Genomic DNA, 23,804 nt, shown 5'->3' with positions numbered 1-23,804 from the left:
ATCTAACAAATATATAACTATGCATCGTAACTCATAATACGCCTGGGCTGCCAGGGAATAAGAAGACGTAGCAGGAAGGACATAGCTGCAAACTTTGTAACTTTGTTGCTATATTTAGCAAGCATGCAGATCGCTCTGAACTCTTTTTCCGGAGACTCTGGGAGACTTTTGGGAGACTGGCATGACTAGAACGTATCGCTCTAGCCAATGAGCAGCGGGTGCCGCTTTGGCATGGCTACATAAGCAAATTAGACAATGACGTCGACAGCCTCCAAATAGATTATTATTATTATAATTATTATTATTATGATTAACACTGATTGTGACTGTGTCATGTTTACAGTGAAACACATATTTATCAATTCTGCAATTACAATTGCCATTACATGCATTCCCCTGCAGCCCATAACAAAGGAAGGACCGTATTTGACCGCACTAATGCATTGGTTGTTTGATATCAAAGGTAAAATTTGCATTATGGAGCTAAAATCATGCCAAAAACTCACAAAGTATGTGTTAGTCACAAACCCAGTGTGCTAATGAGAAATGTATTCTTATTTGCAAACAAAATGCATTTGTTTGTGAATGAGGTTTTGCATTTGCAAACCACACAGAGTTTGTTTGTGAATCGTTGGCCGTGAGTAAAACATGTTTTGTGAGTTTGGAAGGTTTTTGCATGATTTGAACGCCACAGCAATGGAAAATTACACTTTCAGTACAAGCTTCTTTTGACTATGCAACAAATAAAGCCATCTACCATAAAGAAAGAACAGTGGAACCTCAGAAAGTGTGTGTTCCGGTTAGCATGTTTTTTTTGTTCATGTTGAAAATTTACGCCACAATTTTGCCTCGGTTTACATAAACGCCCTTGTTAGTATACAATTTGGTGAAAGTCTTGTCGCGTGATTAAAACGTAACCCTGCATTTTAATGTATTCATTTTATTCACTGTGTATATGAATTGATATGTATTATCAAATATGTATTATTAATTGTTTTCAGCATGTAAAACTAGAAATGTAAAAGTATAAAAACATTTTTCGTGTTTTCATTTTGGGCTTTCTGGAACGGATTAATTGATTTACATTAGTTTTTATGGAAAAAACGTATTCCGTCAGAGTATGTTTTGGTTAGAGACCTTCCAGAACAGATTAATGACAAAAGTATGTAATGTAAAAGTATAAAAAGATGTATTGTGTTAACATTTTGGGCTTTTTGGAACAGATTAACTGATTTACATTTGTTCTTATGGAAAAAACGTATTCGGTCAGAGTACGTTTTGGTTAGAGACCTTCCAGAACAGATTAATGACAAAAGTATGTAATGTAAAAGTATAAAAAGATGTATTGTGTTAACATTTTGGGCTTTTTGGAACAGATTAACTGATTTACATTTGTTCTTATGGAAAAAATGTATTCGGTCAGAGTACGTTTTGGTTAGAGACCTTCCGGAACAGATTAATGACGCTAACCAAGGTTTTGTGTAATTACATGTACATATGGCTCTGGAGAAAGATGTCAATGACCAATTCAAATCTTCCTGACGTTCTCCAACATACTGTACATCTTTCATCCATATTTGACACGGATTCAAATCAGCAGGTCGAGGGGAGGGAGAAGGGGAAAAGGGGAATATGGGTGGAGGGGCATTGGGTGAAGAGACAGAGGGAGAAATTGAGGGGTCAGAGGGAGTACGAGAGAACAGAGAGCACTAGTGAGACCTCTGGCAAATAAACATGGTATTAAGTTTCAAAGGCGGGGGGGTGGGGGGGGCACAAGCATTCCATTGTTGAAGTCAATTATCAGTGGAAAATAATAACAACAGATGGATCCAGAGCAGGCAACTTGTGCCGGAGCACCCTGGCGCTGGTGAACAGATGATGAAATGTGAGAGTACTGTTGGGGGGGGGGGGGGGTGTAGTGTATGTTACACCAATACACATCATACACCAGATGTAAACCCAACTGGATTGTTGTTTGCTGAGGATATTCCCCATTTCAGCCAAATGGCTCCTTCGGTTCGAAAGGTTAAGTTGCGGAGTTCCCCTGTTTATGTCTGTGGTGGGCGTGTCCCCTGTGGGAGTGGTCACAATAGGGTTGCGGTGGTTGGGTCCGGGCGTGGCTGGTGAACAACCGTCGTCCTGCTCATTCGCCGGCTCATTAGTGGCCGCTCTTCCCACGGAATGAGACAGTCTTTGGGGGAAGATGTTGAAACGATGTTAGAATAAACTATGGTTGTAATATGACGCATTTGTGCGTGTAAACGGATCAATAATATTAAGTAATGATGATTTACTGATAGATACCCCTATGTGGGGGTATGTGCCCAACTGAGCGCCAATGAAAATTATCCTGGAATTTCTTTTTCTATCAAATCCGTACTCATCCCACATGACCTGCAACGGGATTTTTATGAGATCATCATCAGAGGGATTCAGATTCAAAGCTCCTCATTCATAGATTTCTCATATCTGCCACCGACTGACAGGCGGCACGGGGGGCTGGAACCCTAAAACCGATCTGTTTCTGTGGGTCTTGTCAAGGGTGGGAGATGTCTGTAGATAGCACAATGAAATATATCCTCTCTTTTCAAAAAGAAAAGAAAGGTTTTTCATTTCATTAACTCCGGTCTAAAGTATAATTATCTCCCTATAGGCTTTAATCACCAATCGACATGACGGAAGGAAAAAAAGAAGTTTCTACTTCAGTCATTAAAGCTTTTTTTGTTCTTTTTCTTCATCAAATATGTTTAAGATGAATTATCAAGTAATGCACAAATGTATGGGGTGGATGACGAAGAAGATAAAAGATGATGTACATACAGTAGAGCATCTATTTGTTTATAACCTTTCTTAAGTTGCCAGTGGTTCGAAATAGTGGAAAAAGAGAACCAACGCTTTGAGCACACAATATCACTAATCGTTTATTCTGATTTTACTCAACTCTATTTTAATTTTTTTCTCTACTGTAAAGCATTTTTGAGTACTCTGAAAAGCACTATACAAATAAAATGTATTATTATTATTATTATTAATACAAAATTATAGTGAATGAAATGAGGCAGCGCATTAACACTTCAATTTGGACCTTTTTTCCCCTACTGTAACCGCACTCCTTTTAAAAGGATAGAACAAGAGGGTTATATAAATAATGGGAAAAAATGTCAAGATTTAATTAGCTTTTGGGAATTAATTGCCATTAGCAAATTCCATCAAGTAAGGGTGAGACTTTTTACGGGTTAAAAAAATCTTTATTTTTTTGGACAATGAGGAGACAAAAGGTTTTCAAACAGGAAGTGACAGGCCATCAGCCATTTTAGTGCACTGACACTGAGGTCGAGTTAATTAGACTATTGTCATTTTAATCCGCCAGCTTGGCGGCCATCACCTCCTAAAAGAGCCAAAGGACTTAAAACGGCTGAGGGGTTTGTGTGTGTGTGTGTGTGCACGTACAGTACATGCGTATGTGTGCCGGGCTGGAGGTGTCACCCATCTACGGGTTATGGAGTACGGTCTGCTTTTCTCACATGCTTAGAACATTAATGAGCTGGAGACACACCAAGGAAACAAAAGGAGCCTGGAGGATCACCAGGGGAAACTACTCGCCTCTGACTCATGTCTCTGTTCACTTGAACTCATTTAAATATCAAATATTTGAAATAATTTGTTTCTCCCTTCCTATCAGGTCTTTCATGGGTGTTTTAATGCGGTTCATCACTGGCATTAGCATTGGAAACAATTACACTAGGTGCTGCCATTGTTGTGCTATAACTGATTTGTCAATTTCAATAGTTCATGAATACATGAATAATTGTTGAAAAGTGTGTAAATAGCCCATAGCCAAAACAGATTATTAGTAAAAAATTATAATTATTTCAGCAAATTTAGCCTTAGGACGGGTACGGACGCAAAGTAGTGTTATCATTCAAGTCGCCTTTAAACATCATTTGAGTTTGCAACTTGACTTTGAAGCAGGCGCTTCAAATTAGCAAGGTCGTTGGACGGGCCACAATGTTAGCAACGAGGAAAATGTTTTAACTTTTTTAACTTGGCTCCTGGACATCGTTCCGTGCAGTTGTGGACAAAGTTAGAGGTTTGTGAGCAGTTTAAGTGGATAAATGGTGAATGGGCTCCCACTCAACTACTGATGAGTTGCTCAACAATACGTCTACATGGGGTCCGAGAATCAAACCAGCAAATCTTAAGGTTGGGAGACATCCAATCAACCAGCTAACGGAGCACAGTTCTTTTGTCTGGCACTCGGGGGTGTGACCAACCACAGTAGAGTGGGCGTTCCATGGTGGAATACATTAAAACAGACCGTTTTTGCTGAAATCACGAAATCCAAAGAAATACAGCTGAATAGGTGCAGATTCCGGAAGACCTAAAACGCTTTCTGTGCTGGTTATTGTGTGTAGCTGCTCTACAGGAGTCCGCAACTCAATACAAAGGGACAAAAATGAGAATAATAATCCCCTTTAAGAGTATCTGCATCTGCAATCCAAACACTTACATTAAGTTGGACTTGACTGTATGCCATATTTTACTGTTTATATTCATAACTTCCTAAGTTCACAAGTTCTTCAAATGAGTCATTAATATTTCACCAGGACTTCAAATTAATCTGTACAGAAATTATCCTTTTTAAATAATTGAATGTATATATTAATAATTCAATGAAAAGGAATATTGAGCCAAGATGAGGTTAAAAAAAATGAGACATGGTAAATGAAACATCTTTAAAATGGTACCGCCTTATCTTATCATAGCATAGAATAAAATAAATAAACATTACTGCTGAAAAAAAGGTCTTTAGGTGTACTTTTGTCCAGCAGTACCAATATGTGACTATGTTTTTCTAGACATTTTTTATAATAATTTTCATCAACGCATGCACATTCACATATGCCTTTGTCTTCTTAATTCCCTACTTCAAACCACCAAACAGTTGTATGCAAATACTGAAATCCATAATGCATCATATTGTTAGGTAGGGGCATTTCAATATTCAAATTGTGTGTTTTAGATCCTGACATTACCATTTAAATTTACATGTACGTCATATGGTAAATGTAGACAATTTTATTTTCCACATGAAAGGTAGAAGGCAAGGTAGAGTGAAAGTGTTATTTCATGCAGACGTGTACTTCCATGCGTACGTGCTGGGACACTTTGTGGCTTAGCTAAATATGTCCCGCCCACATGCAAAATTAAAGTGAAAAAGCTGATAAAATGAAATGGGCGTATTTTGGAGCATTATTACCATAAGAGCAACTTCACCCATGCTGTTATATAAAGATACGTGTGGGAACAGTCAGTCTTTTGTAGATATCGATACACTGGAATGCTATACATATATAATGGTATAGTATAGTATATGGTATAGTGTAAATGTTGGGATTCAAATATATTTTGGATTTTCTTTCAATTACACAAGGTCAAAATAATACACACATGCTGAAATACACGCAATCAAAATGGAGTCTTCAAGAGATTGATTTTCAGAATTAAAAAAAAAAAAACATATCTATTATTATCATCGAGTATTTGTCTCCTCCTGCTCCAACGCCATAAAGTTACCCTTTCGGAATTTGATGCCAAACATGGGACATTGAAAGGCAGAAGAAAGTTCTATTCTCTGATGGTTGTGCAGGAGCGTCAAACGGCGGTAGCAATGCGGAGAGCATCGCTTGTGACTAAAATCCCTCGTTTGTGTGGTGATGACTTGGCAAAGGACTTCCTCCAGAAAAATAACCTCAATCTTGTTGGCCACCTTGTTTGTTCCCCTGATCCAAATCCGATTGAGAACATTTGGGAATGGGTGGCAAGGGAAGTTTTAAAAAAAATGGACATCAGTCCCAGACAAAGGAAGCATCTTTACCACATGGAGCAACACTCCCACTCGCTTCCTGGAATCACTGGCATCATGGTCGTAAAAGTTCTGGGCAGCTGATTAAGTCTATTTCAGTCAGGTTGAGGTCTACTTCTTCCTTGGTTGACACCTTCTTGGTCCACGGTGATGTAAAACCTGTCTTCACCGTGACAGTGATGCCGGTGTTCCATCACATCGATTTCCAGGTCATGGTAGGCTTGAGCCTTCGTGGTTCTTGGGTTGTTCCTCTATGAGCCAACCTCCTTGGACCTTGGAAAAGTGGCAAAACACCACCAAACTTGTGCTTATGTACAAGTGGAGTAATCATCTTGGAGTCTGCTTTTGTTTACAAATGACAACAGGTGACTTCCCCGGTTTGTGTCCATCTACAATTTTCCTTCTCCTCCCTGAATTATCGATGATTTTGCAGCAGAATTGGAAAACTGGGCCAAATCCCAGCGTCACTTCAAAGTATCTAGTATACGTCCATCTGGAAGACCTCTTTGGAATATATATTAGGCTGGAGCCTATCCCAGCTGTCTTTGGGTGAGAGGCAGGGGTACACCCTGGACTGGTGGCCAGCCAATCACAGGGCACATATAGACAAACAACCATTCACACTCACATTCATACCTATGGACAATTTGGAGATGTCAATTAACCTAGCATGCAAACTCCACACAGAGATGGCTGTGGGTGGAATTGAACCCTGGTCTGCTAGCTGTGAGGTCTGCGCGCTAACCACTCGTACACCGTGCCGCCCCAGAAATTGCTCTTAAAATAAAATACAAAAAAAAAAAAATTCTATGTTTATATTATGCTCTCTTCTGGTGTGGATTCAAAGTACATTTGCACTGAAACAGAGTATTGAAAAGGACATCGCCCTTGGCTTTTGTGTCATTGGAAGCCTACCTGTCACATGGCTGATACGAAGCTATTTGAAAACAGCGTGAGCGCGTGCGATCCGAGCTAAAGAAAGCACCCGGGATGACAAAGTGACTTGAAGTGTCAAAGCAGCCAAACAGCCTTGTCCTCTTCCAGAAAGGGAAGCTGGGAGCAGCAGAGCGGCTTGCCTCGTCTCATCCGCTGGCAGCGTTCTCTGTCTCCTTGCCTCATCATAACCGCACCCACGTCTGATCGTGTGCTCGACTCTGTGGTCCGACGCTGTTTTGATTTCAGCCCGAGTGACACATCTGTTGCCCGTCATGTTTTGTTGTGCTTATCCGTGTGCTCCAACAGTGCAACCCCGGCCAATGTGCTTCCTAGTGCCCCCCCAGAACTACAGAATGGAAGCGTTCATTATGAAAAAAAAAACTATCATTCAGCATGTAGTGTTCGAAGAAAACGGCTTGGCTCTTTTAATCAAACCTCACATTGTCGTCAGGAAGCCGGCTATGGCTAATTAGATCATACATTTATGACTTAGACATGCAGGATCAGCAAAAGCCAACCGCAATGTGTGGCTCGGGGTGAAGAAAGATGAGCACATACAGTAAAGGCCAGGAATGTTACTTTTTTTTTTTTTTTTTTGCATCTCCTTCAGTGTCCAATCAATATTTAGCCCTAACGCAGATATGGCTAGATCATATATGAAGTTTATTTACGTTGTTCAATCAAATGGATTACTGCTCATGCAACACATGCATATATATATATAACAGATTTTCTGGACTATAAGTCGCACAAGGCAATAATTGCATAATTAGGTAGAAAAAAAACATAAAAAAGTCGCACTGGAGTATAAGTCGCATTTTTTGCGGGTAATTTATTTCATAAACTACTAAACCAAAACAGACATTACGTCATCTTGGAAGGCAAGTTCTAACAATAAATTAATACGTGTAAGATATGCTAACACAATGGTTATTCAGCTACAAGAAAAATAAACATGAACAGAAAAGATGTCCTGTGTTTATGTAACATAAACAGTTTTTTCATTTATAAGTCGCTCTGGAGTATAAGTCGCAGGAACAGCCAACCTATGAAAAAAAGTAGTCCGGAAAATACGATATATATATACACCGTATTCTGGACTATAAGTCACTCCGGAGTATACATAAGTCGCACAAGGCCAAAAATGCATAATTAGGTAAAAAAAAAATACATAAGTCGCGCTGGAGTAAAAGTCGCATTTTTTGCGGGTAATTTATTTTACAAACTACTTGACAAAGGCAACAGAAAAGGTGTCCAGTCTTTATGTAACATAAACAGTTTTTTCATTTATAAGTCACTCTGGAGTATAAGTCGCAGGAACAGCCAACCTATGAAAAAAAGTGCGACCTATAGTCCAAAAAAAAGAAAAAAAAAATATATATATATATATATTTGCATTGTCAAATAGCACAACTGTCATACTTTCCGTTTTCTATATATTATTTTAATAACCTTAATAACCTTTGAAGGATCAGTGTCTGCAGTTTCACATTACAGAGTCTCTGTCATGAAATAAACTGCAGAGGTAAAAAAAAAAAAAAAAAAAAAAAAAGAGTCGGGGTGGTTTACACCATGAGTGAACACCGTGACTGCCGTTTCGACCGGCCTCGTCAGACCACAAGTCAACACGTAGACGCACCGGCACGGCAGGGAGGCACATCGCCGTTACGGGGCTCTGATATGTTCTTAAAAAAGGGGATGATTTCCCTAAGCCTTGCATCCAAGGATCACTCTGGCCTTCATTAGCCTGGATCTGACATGGATGTGAACAACATGTTAGTTTGCCACATGAACGCCGCCCCTCCTCCCGGCTTGAATGCAATTCCCTTTCCGTCTTTCTGAGGCGTGCACAGCAAATTCCTCTGGATATATCACAGGTTGTTAGCATTCCAGAGAGAATTTTACATGGGTGTACACTTAGGTCTTAATTAGGGACACTATTTGATCATCAGCAGCTGGGCTTTATTAAAAGTATGGCTTCACATCACCCTCCGGTCCCCTCGGCTCAGAGCTCACGCAGACAGAAGATAACAAGAATATGAATATTCACGTCTGATACGTGGGATCCCTGCTAGGGATTTGTATGGCCAAGCAAAGGACTTTATACGTTTGAAAATAATTTGGTTATTGGTATATGTATACTGGGGAACGTTGGTTGGCGTGTTTTTCGGGGAACGTTTGGTCCTCAGGTTGATGGTCTCTATGTATTTTCCCGTTCATTTCTCATGTATATGCATTTTAAAGTGGTTTCAGCATGTAAAAGTACCATTGTAAAACTACTGAAAACGTTTTGTGTGTAAACGTTCTTGGATTTCTGGAACAGATTCATTGGATTTACATCATTTCTTATGGGAGAAATTCATTCCCATACAGAACATTTATGTTAGAGGACCTATAAAAGATGGCAAACAGAGTGATATCTCTTGTCAGTCAGACTGTATAGAATAGAAAAGATCATGTTTGGGTCATGGAGCCAATTTGAACGTATTTGAACACAAACGCAAGCACACACACAATTCAGCTCCAAATGTCAAAATTGTAAATAGTTCCTGGTGTTATATTTCTAAATAGTTTGTTATAAATGTTATAAATATATCTTTTCACACAACAATGTTTTTTTGCCCTGATATTTTACTGAAACGTACCCATGTTCTACAGCTGATTACTACAAACGAACAAACGTTTTCTTCATGATGAAAGACGAGGGTCTAATCTTTCTTGTGGTAGGTTCCATGTTTATATTCCCTAGAACACTAAATTATGTCTGCCTTGAAAAAAATCATCAAAATCATCAAAAATGGCTGTACTGAGTGAATAAGTTCATAATGAGCCCGTCAACACAAACGAGCAAATATGACAAATTTATTGGAAAGTGGGAGCAACAAAAAAAGCCAACAATTTGGGAATCCATTAATGATGCTAACTGTACGTGAGTGAATCAGGAATGTTCTGATGAATTGTTTAATCATTTGGTTCATCTGATCATTCATTGATTAATTGTGGCAGGCTAAAAATAATCTATTGTCTTAGAATAATGAAAATAGTCCGCAACTATGACATAATGAAATTCCAAACACACTCACTGTATACTGATTATTACTCTTCTTTTGTGTGTTTCTTTTAAATACGAGTCATTTTCCAGATAAAGACGACAAAAAGTCCTTTATTGCCCACCACCCACTCGTGTATTTACAAGCATCGCTGTTGCTTAAGCAAGCACGTATTTAGAAGTGATCCATGCAAGTATTAGACTAGCATTTTAATATGGTCTTTCACTTACAGTCGGTCCTACAAAAGCACAAAACTCGATGACCGTTGACCCAAAAATAAACAAAAAACATCATCTCTCCAAGGTTAACAGGAAGTGCAAAACAAACTATGTTTAAGGTGAAGTCTTCCTGGCATGAAAGTTAGTCATTTGTGTTTACACTACACGGCTGGGCTTTGAAATTGTTTTGCGGTGTGGGCGTCCGTGCAGGGTCATTGTTTGTTTTGGACATGTTTATACGCCACACAAGGAGTAATGACATCTGGGATAGGCAGCGAATGCAGCACGTGGACGACCGATTCTCTTAAAGCACTCTGTGACTGGATATGTTCTTATTCCAATGTATCGAACGCAATCTATTGTCAATTGGTTCTGGACAATAACTTTTTGAGAAGGCGCAGAAATATTAAAATAAGGTTGACCAGAAAAATCTAAGTCAATTTCATCGGAATCTAATCCCACAGTTTTCCTCTGATACCTTGGATGAACAGTAACGGTCATAAAAAGACACAACAACCTCGTACTTTTCCCCAGTGGTTGTCTTCACAGGAGGCCACTTTGCTGCTTAGTTATCACTGTCCATTTCATAGAAGCAGATCCTTTCACATGTTCAAGAACACCATCTTGAAAGTAGTATATGTGTAAACTAGCTACAATACTACAGTAATGTCTACTTACCGTGATATCAGGCTCCACAGGATGTCACCACTGGCGTCTCCTGGCTGGACGGGTGAGCAGCAGACAAGAAAAGCAGAAGAAACACAAAAACAGAAACATTTTTATGTCTTAGTCAATTAATCATGAGCTTCTGTTTTGATTAATCAAGCAATCGGCCGGGCGCCACACAGACCAAATCGATATGAACCAAACACAAACAGTCGTTTGTATGAACGAGTGAATATCTTGTTCTGCCTCAAACACATCATATTAAGTCTGCTTTCATGGATGACGAAGTTAATTACAATATTCACATTAGAGAAACTAAAATCAGAGAATATTTGGATATTTCCATTAAAAACAATTAATTGAATACCGAAATACAGTAAAGTCTCGTTATATCAATATTGTTGGGAGTCGGAAAAAATATCGATATAACCGGACTGTCGATATATCCGATCCTGCGCCGAACTGCATTAAAAGTGGGCAATAATGCACTCGACATTGTTCTATAGTATAGAACAATGTCGAGCAGCTTAAATCAATCTTTGCTTAAGGGTTTCAATACCAAAAAATGCTCAACCCGCCCCACATAGCTGGCCAAACACATGCCTGCAACAGAACCACGAATGCCAGCATGTACATATGAAAAACAGTGATTATTGCAAGCGATAAAAAGATATCTGAATACAACACAATTAAATACATGTATTTGTACGCTTGTGTCTTTGTTGGAATAGGTGTGTATGCTATGTCAGTTGGTTCTTCTGTTGCAGGCATGTGTTTGGCCAGCTATGTGGGGCGGGTTGAGCATGACCCGTGAACCAGGAAGTGCGCGAATCGGTATTGGTATTGAAATCCTTAAGCAAAGATTGATTTAAGCTGCTTTTGTATCGATATAAGCAGACCAAATTGGCTGGCGGGAGATGAAAAGGGCATCGTAGTAACCGGATTATCATAATAACCGGGTATCGTACTAACGGAACTAATTATATCATAAAAGACTAGAAATTTGCCGGGAAATGAAAATAGTATCGTAATAAGCAGTACTTCGATATAACCGATATCGATATAACGAGACTTTACTGTAGTTATCTTATTTTGTAGCCATTTCAAAATTCAGTGGTACCTTGGTTTTGGTGACTAATTCACAATCTACAGCAAGATTATAGCACTTAGAGCCTAATATTTAAATACATTAGACTACAATTTACATTCGCTCGAATAAATAAAAACTTTATTTGGGTGCCACTCACTGAAAGAAATGTCCTAAATGAAAGTTATACGTATGTTCTTACTGCTGTTGCTGAGACATAGAAACCTCTAAGCAGAACCAACACAAAAAAAACTCTCACACACACACACACAGTTCCCAGATCGTAAGCAAAACACAGGACTAAGTCCCTAGACCCGGTTTGTGAGCGTGCACGTGTACAGAGTAAATTGTGAGACTAATAACGCTGGGACACAAAACAGGTCACTTTCAAATTATGATTCATTAAAGCTGATTTAATAAACAGCTTTTCCCATGACCAACACCAGCCTGCGCATAGACACACGCGCACACTGCAACGGGAACTCCCTTGATTAAACAAATAATGACACATTCCAAAAACTGTAAACGAGTCCAAATTAATTTGTGCTTGACTCTAATTGCATTTAAACACTGTTCCTCCCTAACCTTGGCTCGTGTACTTTTTAATTACTGCTTTCTGATGACAAGGTCACTACAGTGTTGATAAAAATAATGATAAAACAGCTTGGGAATCGAATACTAAATGAAACTTTAGCATTTACTCATAGATTAATCAGCACCGCAACCAGCATTGCTAAAATTAAAATTAAAATTTCCGTATACTTTCTCGGTTATCGTACGGCCAAACCGTCCACCCAACAACGTAGTTGATCAAAACAAAGCATCCACATGTTGGTGACCGACTACCATGGATAGATCCCATCCAGGGAATCCTTCCATCATCTTTACAATGAGTGTCTGGGAGTCGTTTATTTGCTCGTAGACGTTCATCTGTCTCCTTTCTTCCTCCTCATGAGCACACTTCCCTGATGATGTTTCCCGGTACCATTCCCATTCCCATTCAACAAATCACCTTCATCCAACCTTTCCTCCCTCCACTCATCGGAGTTCACCAAAAAGTCTTCAAATTCAAATACATGCGACATGTTAATTTATCCATTTCTGTGTTTAAAAATATAATAATTATCTGTAAAATGTGTTTTGGGTAAGGCTGCAAAGATTATTAGAATAATTTCAGTACCTCGATTACAAAAAAATTTTCCAACAAAATAAAATACCATAAAACGGGGTTATAAGGGACAATTTTCGGGAATTTTTTTTATAGTTTTTTGAACAATTTGTTCAAGAATATATGCTTCTTTGAAAAAAAACAACACAAAGCATCTTCCGGTTTAATATGAAAAGGCAGAATTACATTTCAAACATTTTCCCAAAAATTGTCCCTTATTACCCTGCTGTCCCTTATAAAGTTGTTTTACGGTACTATAAATGTGTACATGTTGGCAGGTCTGCATTAAATTAAAAGCTTCTTGAATTAATGCATTATTGCTTCTTTATTTATTATTGCTTATTTTGCTTATTCATTATTAAATTATTATATAAATAATTTTAAATAATAATTATTATGAATAATTATTTTTTTAATATTTTTTCCCTATTACTCGATTCATCGAAAACAATTTCAGTTTGAATACTCAACTAAAATATGAATATTTTTGTGTCTGGGAACAATTGATTTGATTGGTATTATTTCTTATGGGAAAACCTGATTGTGTTTCTGCATGTTACAGCTGCGGTCGGACCTTTAGGAACAAATCAATGAGGAAAACCAAGTTTCCACTCCACATTGTCCAGGGTGTCAGACTGTTCTTCAAACCATGAGGTGTGAACCTTTCACACTTGAGCTGGATCATTCCATTTTCCTGACTCACAGGCTCTTATCCTTCGCTCCTTCCCTCATTTTCTAACACGGATGGAAAGAAAATGGCCAAATGTGTTTCCTGACAGAAGGGAGAGGTGGAAAAGGCCCATCCTGCCCCTGCAATCAGCGCCACCCCACAAGAGCCACCGCCACTGGACTTTCTGCACAGGCAGCAAAACTTCCCTGACGGGAGAGAGCCTGCCAAGTCAAACAGAGCTTGTATTCCTCTTTGTGGCCGCCGGCCGCCCATGTGGGTCTGTGATGTGCTTCCTGAGGGCTCGCTGCAGCTGGAGCACTTTGAATAAAGGTAACGGCAATGTCACAGCTACTGTAAACTTGCGAGGCTGCTCTTGTCAGCAGGACGTTCCCAATCAAAGCAGAGAATGCCCCCTCGAAAAAAAACACAGCGCATTGTGTTTTGTCCCATCGACACAATTCCAAACTTCCTACGAGTCACAAAGACGCAAGCAAGAGGGCAGCCAAACAAAATGTCACAAGCGCAGGAATCACAGTTTGGCGTGGTTAAAGTATGAGTCATTGGAACATGATTTGTCATATTTTATTCGAGAGCAGGGGTCTCAAACACGCGGCCCGCGGGCCAAATGTGGCCCGCAGGACACTGGTTTGAGGCCCCCGCCTTGATATGAAAGTTTAATATTAGTGTGATATGGATGCTGTATGGTATCATGTACCCTGAAAAAAATATGACGTTTGATTAATGTTCATGTTAAAGGTTAAATAACTGTTAATAGTTATCCTCCCTATCCGTGTGGAAGTGGTAAGTTTTTGGCTTTTTAATGTTGTAAATAAAAAGAGTATAAATGTGACTAGTCGTGTTTTGTCATGTCTACAGGGTTCTAATAATGCTTTAATTTTAATCTGAAAAAAATTATTTGTCTACCCACCAACTATATGTGGTTTCTTAATTTTTAATTATTTGCCGTTTTATTATTATTATATTTATTTATTACTGATTGATTGATTTTCTTTATTCTTGATCTTATTTTGTGTAGAAAAATAAAAATGAAGATATTTGAGAACAGTGGAATATTTTATCAGAGCTTTTCTTGTAGAAAATCGGAACCAAAGCAAAGTTTTTTTATTTTTCTGTTTTTAATAAATGCGTTTTTTTTTTTTTTTTTGGAAAACCTGATGCGGCCCAGCCTCGCCCAGACCCTAGCTCCAGTGGCCCCCAGGTAAATTGAGTTTGAGACCCCTGTTCTAGAGTACCTGACACGTGAGGGGAAACCAGAACAATCGAGCAATTTAAGAAAACTAATTAGCTTTGCTCTCACGAACCCAACCTGAAAAATGACCAATTAGAAAGTGAAAGTGAGACACGGGAGGGAAACACAAGCTTGTCATTTCCAACATGTCCCATATGTATGACTTCACTATGCGATGACACCCACAGACCACCGGCAGCGTGTCCCACTATGGTCTGTTAGAAGGAAACGGTTATAGATCTAAACGGTCACATGAAAGGAAGGCCGAGCAGCTTGTACACGCACATCACAGAAGCAGCGGTCCGCCGAGAGGACGGCGTCCACCAGGCAGACCGCAGCACCAGCTGGTTTCATCTAAAACCCGAGCTGAGCCAAGCTGCTTGCCTTTCGCAGGTGCTTCCATTTCTTTGACGGTCGTCTTTCCGCTGCATGCAAAAGTCGTATTAGCGACAGTAGATGGTTTGTTTATGTTCCTGGTGTATTTGCGGGCTTAATACAGCTTACAATTTCCTAGACAAGTCAGAGTTAGAAAACTGCCAACAGTTAAACAGAGCGTAGTTCTGCTGTGCCAATTTGTTCGCTGCCAAGTGCAATAAACAAGAGGAAGAAATTAACAACCGTCCAACAAAACGCCTCAAAACAACGACATCTCCAAAAATGACAGTTTGTAATTGAACACATCAGCTGTCAGGTTGCATTTAGCACAGATATGTTGTATTTGTCATGTAATATACTTTAAAAAAACACCTTTGGTTTTGCTCCCAAGTCTGAAAACTTTTTCTATGTACAGTCGTCCCTCCTTTATCATGGTCATGTCGTTGCCTGGCTCTCGTATAATAATAAATAATAATAATAATGTGGAGAATAAATAGATGACATCAAATGTAAACAACAATGTACAGCGTGAACAGTAATTTGTACAAATAATTTAAATAATTTTGAAAAAATAATAATTTTGGTTGTGTGTGTGGGCGGGATTTTTTATTTCCTATTTTATATTTATTATAATTATTTATTTATATTATTTATAATAATTTATATAAATACAATAAATACATATTTTGGGTATATTAAATATTTAATATATATTATATTATGGGTATAAATAATTATTTATATAATAATTTATCTAAAATATTTTCTATTTCCATAAAAAACATGGTTATGACTTCATAAATATGTTTTTTTTACCATGATTAGAGCCCTGTATGCATAAAATAACACCCCTATAGTCACGTTTACACTCCTATTATTCTTTGTTTACACTAATTATGCAACACATTAGCATTAGCATGCTATCTAGGTAACGAGTTACCTCCAATTTGTTTCATCTAAAGGGTTTCCAAACGGTGTGGGGAAGAAGAACAATGTTAGAACATACCACTTCCACACAAAAAGGGAGGAGTTTTCACTATGAGATCTCAAGATCTCATTGGTATATCTGTGTATTCAGAATTCTGAATATGAATATGTGTTATTCATTCCAAAAAATACCCCACCGTTTGTTTCATGCTAAATATTGGAAGCTGTGTCTGACTCGTTTCTCATTGATTTGATAATAGCTAAAATATTGGCTTTAATATTTAAATAGTTATACTTTGATCGCCATTCAAATTCAGCAAAACCGTATACAAGTCGCTGCTATTCCCTAGCAAAAAGAGGCAAGCGTTTAATCACTGTCAAATGGAAGACCGATAGGCTGTCCAGGCCACGGCTCCTGGGCTAAGACGTGGCTAAAAAAGGCACCATTTCCAGACCGGTGCCTTTTACTGGGAGGAATTCTCTGATGCCAGGTCACTGCCAACGTCCTTGCAGCCAATGGCAGAGAGGCCAGTAAGTTCACATTAACCGTGGAGTGTAACTGCACTGAACATCTGCTCATGAATGAGAAAGCTGCCCACTAGCCCGGCGAGTTGAGACCCACTGATAAAAATTTAACATTCCCCTCACTGGCACGCTTGTTTTGCACTATTCTCCAGAGCGCTCCGAATTATATTAAGAGAATTTCAGCACAGTCTGGTGTATGTGAGAGAACAGCTGGCACCGAACAAGGATCGGCTGCTCAGCCGGAGCTCGGGGACTCCGCACCAGGTTCGCCTTCTCCAACACCATTTGTCCTTGAAAGAAAAAAAAAATGCAAGTGATGGTCTCTCTGGTAAAAATACTAAACCTGTGACCATATTTAGCATATTAATGTGACCAATGGGAAATGGCGGTAATCAATACAATCCAGGTCTATGTGGATAAACCAGCCACATATTATGTAACTGGCATTAGGGGAAACAGAAGCAGGCTGTTCGGTGGCAAGCAAACACTACAAGGTATGCCCACCGATGTATTGTGATTATTACACTTCATGGATATGCCTCAAATATTTATGTAACACAGTAATACATCTGACACCACATATTGGCAAATAACATTTTAAACAAAAAACGATGTACGGTCCGACTGTAAGGACCTACATTAGACGGTCAATGTACATCCTACTATGGAGTTAATGATTAAAAAGAAGGAAAGTAAAAGTCCGCTTGACTTCAACATGGACTTTAAGGAAGCGATGACTGCCTCCCGGCACAAGAATAAATGATTACTAAACTCAGTAATTTCACTTCTGTCTTTTGCGGAAAACAGTTAAAAGATTTCTACATGTCAGCAAAGAACACAAGTAAACAGTACGAGCAGGTTTGACTCCAAACAATCTTATGGCGACCGCCATAATCCTGTGATGGACACGTTTCAGTCAAATTGGTCACCAGAAGTTTAAGCTTCAATAATCATTGCTCAAATGGCTAAAATTATTTTAAAAAAATATATATACAAATGAACAGTTATAGGAACTGCATCAGCCAAAATCATCCCATGTTAGGTTTGCAATAAATGAATAACATCTTGGATCGGATATTCATCTATTATTCAAATCCATAACGTGAAACTGCCACCGATTTTACAGATGACAAATGGCATCACTTTATTTTCCTGACAAAACGCCTCCTACGTCAAGCGTCGAACTCCAAATCGACAAAGGAAATCAAAAATGATCTCCCTGACAAACAACTACAATCAGTCTTGAGCAGCGAAGCCATCAAAAGAAAATGTCGCATGTGAAGTCCACCATCGGGAGGCTAGAGCGGAGGGATCCACCAAGGTGGGCTATAGTCAGACACATGCTCCAAGCAGTCGGTGTTCCACTATGGAGGTCAGGAGAAGCCGGTACAGACCAGGAGAAGCCACCCTTGCACGGCCCGGCCCAGCAAGGCCCACTGTATCCGGTTTGTTTATTAAATGATCAGTTATTGTAGCTTGGATTCATCGGTATGACGTCATGTAATTCCATCATATCAGCCCGATAATTATCAGTCCGATACATCGTGCATCCCTAATAATGATTCCTTAGAACTTTTTATTTCTACACGTTCCCCACAACAAGATGTCTAAAGTATATGTTTTATTAAGATCCTAGCAACATGAAGAGCTTCGGTGACTTACTGGTGCATTACTGTCTAAAAGGCAAAGTTATTTGGACCAATAAAAGGCTAATACATTGTCGGGAGTAGAATTACTCAGAAGTTATCTCAGCCTGAAGAACATGACCACAACCCTTGATGCTGTTTAGATCAATAAAGCCCATTAAAGTAGAGACCTCAAACACAGATAAGGCTATAGAACCACAACACTAAACGGCTCTCTTTACTGCAAAGAACAGACAACATAACAAGAGAAACAAAAAAATCACCAGTGAGGACGTTTGTATCGACTTGAAGGGTAGTTAAACGCAAGAGTTGCATGTCAAACTCTGTAGTCGCTTTTACTGCCATTAAATGCCAGCTTTTTTCCCGGCTGGTTATTGATCAGGATAATTTTGACTGTTTTTTTTTTCAAAAATGATTATTATTATTAACGATGAACATAAATAATTATTTTGTAATTATGGCAAAATGTCCAAAAATACACAGAATTCCATAAAATTCCAAGGCCACCAAAGAACTGGGAAATGTGCAAGGCACAAGGAAGTCTCAGGTCCTAAACTTCAAATCTCAAGCAAGTCACAAGTCAAGCTGAAAATTTACCCCAGCTTCCACAGTTACAATATTAAATTTATTATTATTATAATGTTTTATTTCAGCATTAACTCAAGCAGAAGTGATGACGCAACGCTACACTTCATCGCAATTTCAAGGCATAAAAACGGCCACAAGGTGGCAGAAGTCCATTTGAGAAGCCCTCGGCAGGAATCATGCAAAGGGAACAATCATGCGTGACCTGAGAAAGTGTGGAGGAGCGTAGCGTGCAGGAGGTTTCGAATGGCAGGGAAATTTTAACACATACACGTGCAGTGTATGTTCCATATGTAAAAATTGTAAATAGTTCATAGTGGTATTTTTGTAAATAAATTATCTTTTCACAAAAAAATTGCTTTTCTCCCTTTTTTAGTCGGTAACTAATATTTCCCTGAAACTTAGCCAGGTTCAGATATCCGCCGAGTTGTGAAACTGCACCTTCGACGCGTTCATGTACTGTATGTATAAATCGCAGCACGTGCAGGCACTACACCTCAAAACAAACCACAGGAAGCACATTTTACATCCCTAGCATATGCAAAATGACAAGATTTTGAGATTGTCAGAGAACAATATCCCCTTACATGCTACGTTATACGCACTCGGTCACATGATGACGGTCATCCTCCTACATATGCAATAAAAACTACATTTGGAATGGAATTTGAAAACTGGCACTCCTACGGATTCGGAATATATACAAATGGTGAATACTTTATGAAATACTGTTAAAGTCAAAAGGGGTCACATACAGTATATAACTTGTAGACGACGTAGATGCTGAAAGATGCTGTGATGATGTTGCTTTTGACATCCCTTAGGAGTAAAAAGATAAGTTTCTTACATATTTAACTGAAAAGACTGCTATCAATTTGTTAATATGTTACCTGAAAGTCAAAACCCGGGTCAGTTTTACGACAAGGATGGCAATGTCAAACTATTTGAGAGTTAAGAACTGAAAAAAATGAGTTATGATTAAACGGATGGCCGTGTTTGCTGCAGCGTGAGCGAGAAGCGGAGCTGGGTGTATTATTAACTCAATGCTGCCTGGACACGTGGGCCTGTTTTACAATTCAGGCTTCACCAGATGTGCCTTTTTATGTGGTGGGTTCTCCAGAGTTGAAATGTCTCTGTCCACATAGAAGAAGCCGTAAGGCACATCATAAAACCTGCTTTTGGAAAACAAACTTGGGGAAGATTGTCGACATGACAGCGAGGGAGCAGGGATCAGCACGGTTTATCTTTTCGCCAAGCTGTGCCGCTTCTATCGTTGAATTGTTTTTACGGTAATCCCTTCTTTATCGTGGTTAATTGGTTCCAGACAACACCGTGATATTTATAAATGGAATATTTTCATAGTTACAGCATGTTTATGACCTTCTAAATATCCATTTTAACATCATTAGAGAAGTCTCAACATGATATAGCACCCCTATAGCCACTTTTATGCTAGTATCAGCCAATATAGTAGACATATCAGACAATAAGAGATACTAGTATCTCATTAGTATCTCTTATTGTTCTACCATATTTGACTTATTGTGTGGAAAAATGGGGTAATAACTACAAAAGCAATCTTCACTCGCTAAATGTACTGCAAAAAAAGGTCAGTAAGGATAATTCATCATGCCGCCTACAGAGAACATACTAACTGTAACAGTTACTGATTGTAAAAGTACCAGATGGAGGGGTAGGATTTAATAAGCTTTGCTTCTTCCTACTCCTTTTCGACATGTGGAACTGGGAACTGATTATGGGATGTATTCAATTGTAATCTGATGCATGTTCAAATGAAATAAAACCATTACCATTACCATAGTAGACATAAATATGACAGAAATACACATGTTGGTATTGAGAGTGTAATATTACAATATTACAATATTACAATCCAGGGTGGCTCGCCCACCTCCTCCCCACATGAATTACCAAACCTGTGGATTCTAAGGGTAAACATTAGAAAGATAAGACTAGGTGTGTTCTTGTGTGGGTTTTTTGGGGAGGGGGTGAGTTGCATCCTGCACGAAAACCGCATCCTGAACAAGCATCGCTGCGCCTCACTGTAAATAAATACTCTCTCCTCTGCGACGCTTCCGTCAACTGTCACTGCTTTGGCTCTTTGGCTCCCGATCACCTTTCAAGTCCAAACAGGAAAGTGCAGGCAGGCAAAGAAGTTGGCAGATATGAGCTTTAATTTGCTTTGCAACGCAAAGCCAAAGAACACACCGCTTCCTATTCTCCGGTACGGACCAGCTGGAGAGGCGACGTTCTGTACCCACAGTCCTTCCTGTCAACTTTCATTAGTACTTTGTCCGGGAGGGGGCTCCCGATGTAGTGGGATATGAACTACAGAAGTGACTGTTTACATGCCAGTGATCCAAATCCATATCTTTATTTGTGTCATGCGTGTGCAGATTTGCTGATGTTGTTTTGCTGTGATTCAGCCGATACACAGTATACTTTTAGTGACGCCGTAAACCGAGGACCACCTCTACACTGAAATTAAAATGACAGAATTAAATCCTTTGTCGGATGTTCATAATTCATACATTCATTGACTGTATCGTATTGCGTATCCATCAGATATCTTCGCATGTCCGTACATCACCGACACATTTAGCTTCATCTCTTCAGGCATCAAGCGGTGCTTACTGAAGTGTGTCGTGCGAGGCTGTTACATTTGTGTGAAGCTGTGCCATCTTGATCAGACAGTTCCAGGCGGCGTTTGCTTTGCCCGAGGAGAAGACGCACTGGTCAGACACATTACTTAAAGGGCAGCATCTCACCGAGCACGCCTGAACCTGCCCAAGGGTGTCGTTGTGTGTGTCTGTGTCTGTGTTTACGCTTGATCCTCAAGACCCCCGATTGTTGTTCGTTTCCTGTGGAAAGGCAACGTAAGAATAAACAGGCCAAATGTTGCCCTTCCCTGGCCTTCATGCACATTATAGCTCCTTTATGCACAATTGGTTAACCACGGGAAATTATACAATTAAAACAATTTTCTGCATCTATCAGTCAGAGTGATCTAATAAGCTATTGAAATGACACTAATGGAGTCAGCCGCTCTCTCCTTCCCCGAGCAAAGTCTTTCCCTGTATGACACAGTGAAGCCAAAGCATCTGCATGAGTGGAAAACAAAGAGAGCCAAGAGGACTAGAATTACATGACTTTAGCAGGATGTCGGTGAGCATTGCTGAGATTTTGCAGTTTGTTTATGAGGTGCGGTGGGGAAAGGAAGTCATTTTGATGCTTGTTCGAAAGAATAATTGGCAGCAGATAACGAGACAAAACAAAGAGATAGTTTTACTTTTTAATATTTAAAAGTGTAACTTTGTTATTATTTTGTCATGTGTGCAAAATAACGCATGGAATACAACCGCCGAGTTCCAACAGCGTCTGTGGTTCTTTAAAAATGTATTGATAAATAAATGGCCGCTGTTTCGTGGTTGACTACGGCTTATTGTTAGTCAAAAATATTGAAAGACAAGTCATACATATATAATATTCTGGTCACCACTTGGCCTCAGTGATGTTGCATTGACGGGACATTACCTGCATTAAAAATGCATTGAAAAAAAGTTCTCCCCTTCGGTGTGGCAGTGGTATGTTCTCAGCTTATTTTTCCTTTGTCCTTAATGCCATGTGATGGACCCCCATTACATTCGATATACGTACAATAGCAGCTAAGGACTTTCCCAATGTAATGGTGAGTTATGTCTTATCACTAATATTGAGCACTATGTCCATAAATAACACTATAGGGGTGTTATATAATGTCTACAGGGCTCTAATGTAAAAAAAAAAGTTTCAAAGAACATTTTTTTAGAAGGCTATAAACCGGTTTGCTGTGCGCTAACTTCACAAATATTCCAAGAAATTCACTTATCATGGTCAGGGCTGGAACCAATAAACCGTGATAAACAAGGGACGACTGTACAGTGTTTGTTGTGATTGTTGTGCTGCATTTATTGTTGGTTTTCAGTTATAAGGATATATACGTATATATACGTATATACACATACAAATATATATGGCAGGCTTTTGTCGGAACACTTGAGTACACACAGCACGCAACATCCCTGCTGTGAACTGTTAGATCAGATGGTCAATGAGTTTTGTCAACAACCGGAGAAAGTTCTGGCCTCTGAAACTGGTATTGAGCCAGCTGACCATACAGCAACAAGTTATTATTAATATAATATCAGTAAATGTTATTGTGTTATTGCCGTTAATACCATCTCTCTCTTCTCATCCATAGCTGTGTTTTGATGAGTCCCGTTGCTGGAAAGCGTCCTCGGCATGAAATCACAGCCAAGATAGCAGCGGTTCAGAAAATTTGCTGGGGGCGTTTGATAATCACCACTTCATTTTGCTCGTATTTTGTAGTGTTTTACTGGCAGATGACAGCAGTATGACAAAAATGGTTATTCGGTATATACTTTCTTTCTTTTTTGAAATATTTTTCGGAGTCATGGGTACTTTAATCAAGGTAAAAAATGGAAGATGATGCATTAACGTAAGGTCGACGGCAATGCTTGGCACAGAATTTGATAACAGAATATGACAAATAAAACGAAATATTTTGTACAATTTCATCCAAACGGGGGTAGAGATAAACAATTGCAACGAAAGTTTAGTGAAGTCTAATCAATCCGCAACGAGGAACTTCTGTCAGAGAGGTGATTGATACAATAAGCATGTTGCAGTACTTTGTCTAAAACAGAGAGGAACATATTCCATTCCTAACAGTAGCAAGTCCTACCAATTTATGGCACTTGTGGGTGTAGGGGATCCGAATCATAACACTTTTGAAGAATTAACATCCAGACAGAA

At 39.1% G+C, this 23,804-nt stretch overlaps 1 protein-coding gene across 4 annotated transcripts in view; it reads right to left on the bottom strand.

Moving 5' to 3' along the window:
* foxp1b (forkhead box P1b) overlaps positions 1-23,804 on the bottom strand; it is a 145,060-nt gene that overhangs the window by 104,750 nt on the left and 16,506 nt on the right. For all 4 annotated transcript variants that reach the window (XM_058087447.2, XM_058087454.2, XM_058087397.2 and 1 more), the window contains exon 3: positions 10,749-10,792. The gene's annotated coding sequence lies outside the window, so the exon portion shown is untranslated. The remainder of the gene's footprint in view (positions 1-10,748; positions 10,793-23,804) is intronic.

Source organism: Doryrhamphus excisus, linkage group LG11, assembly GCF_037039965.1.
Source record: "Doryrhamphus excisus strain RoL-2023G ecotype Guam linkage group LG11, RoL_Dexc_Guam_v1.1, whole genome shotgun sequence".
Taxonomy (NCBI): Eukaryota; Metazoa; Chordata; class Actinopteri; order Syngnathiformes; family Syngnathidae; genus Doryrhamphus; species Doryrhamphus excisus.
Note: the sequence above shows the minus strand (reverse complement) of the source record. Positions and strands in the feature narration are given on the sequence as shown.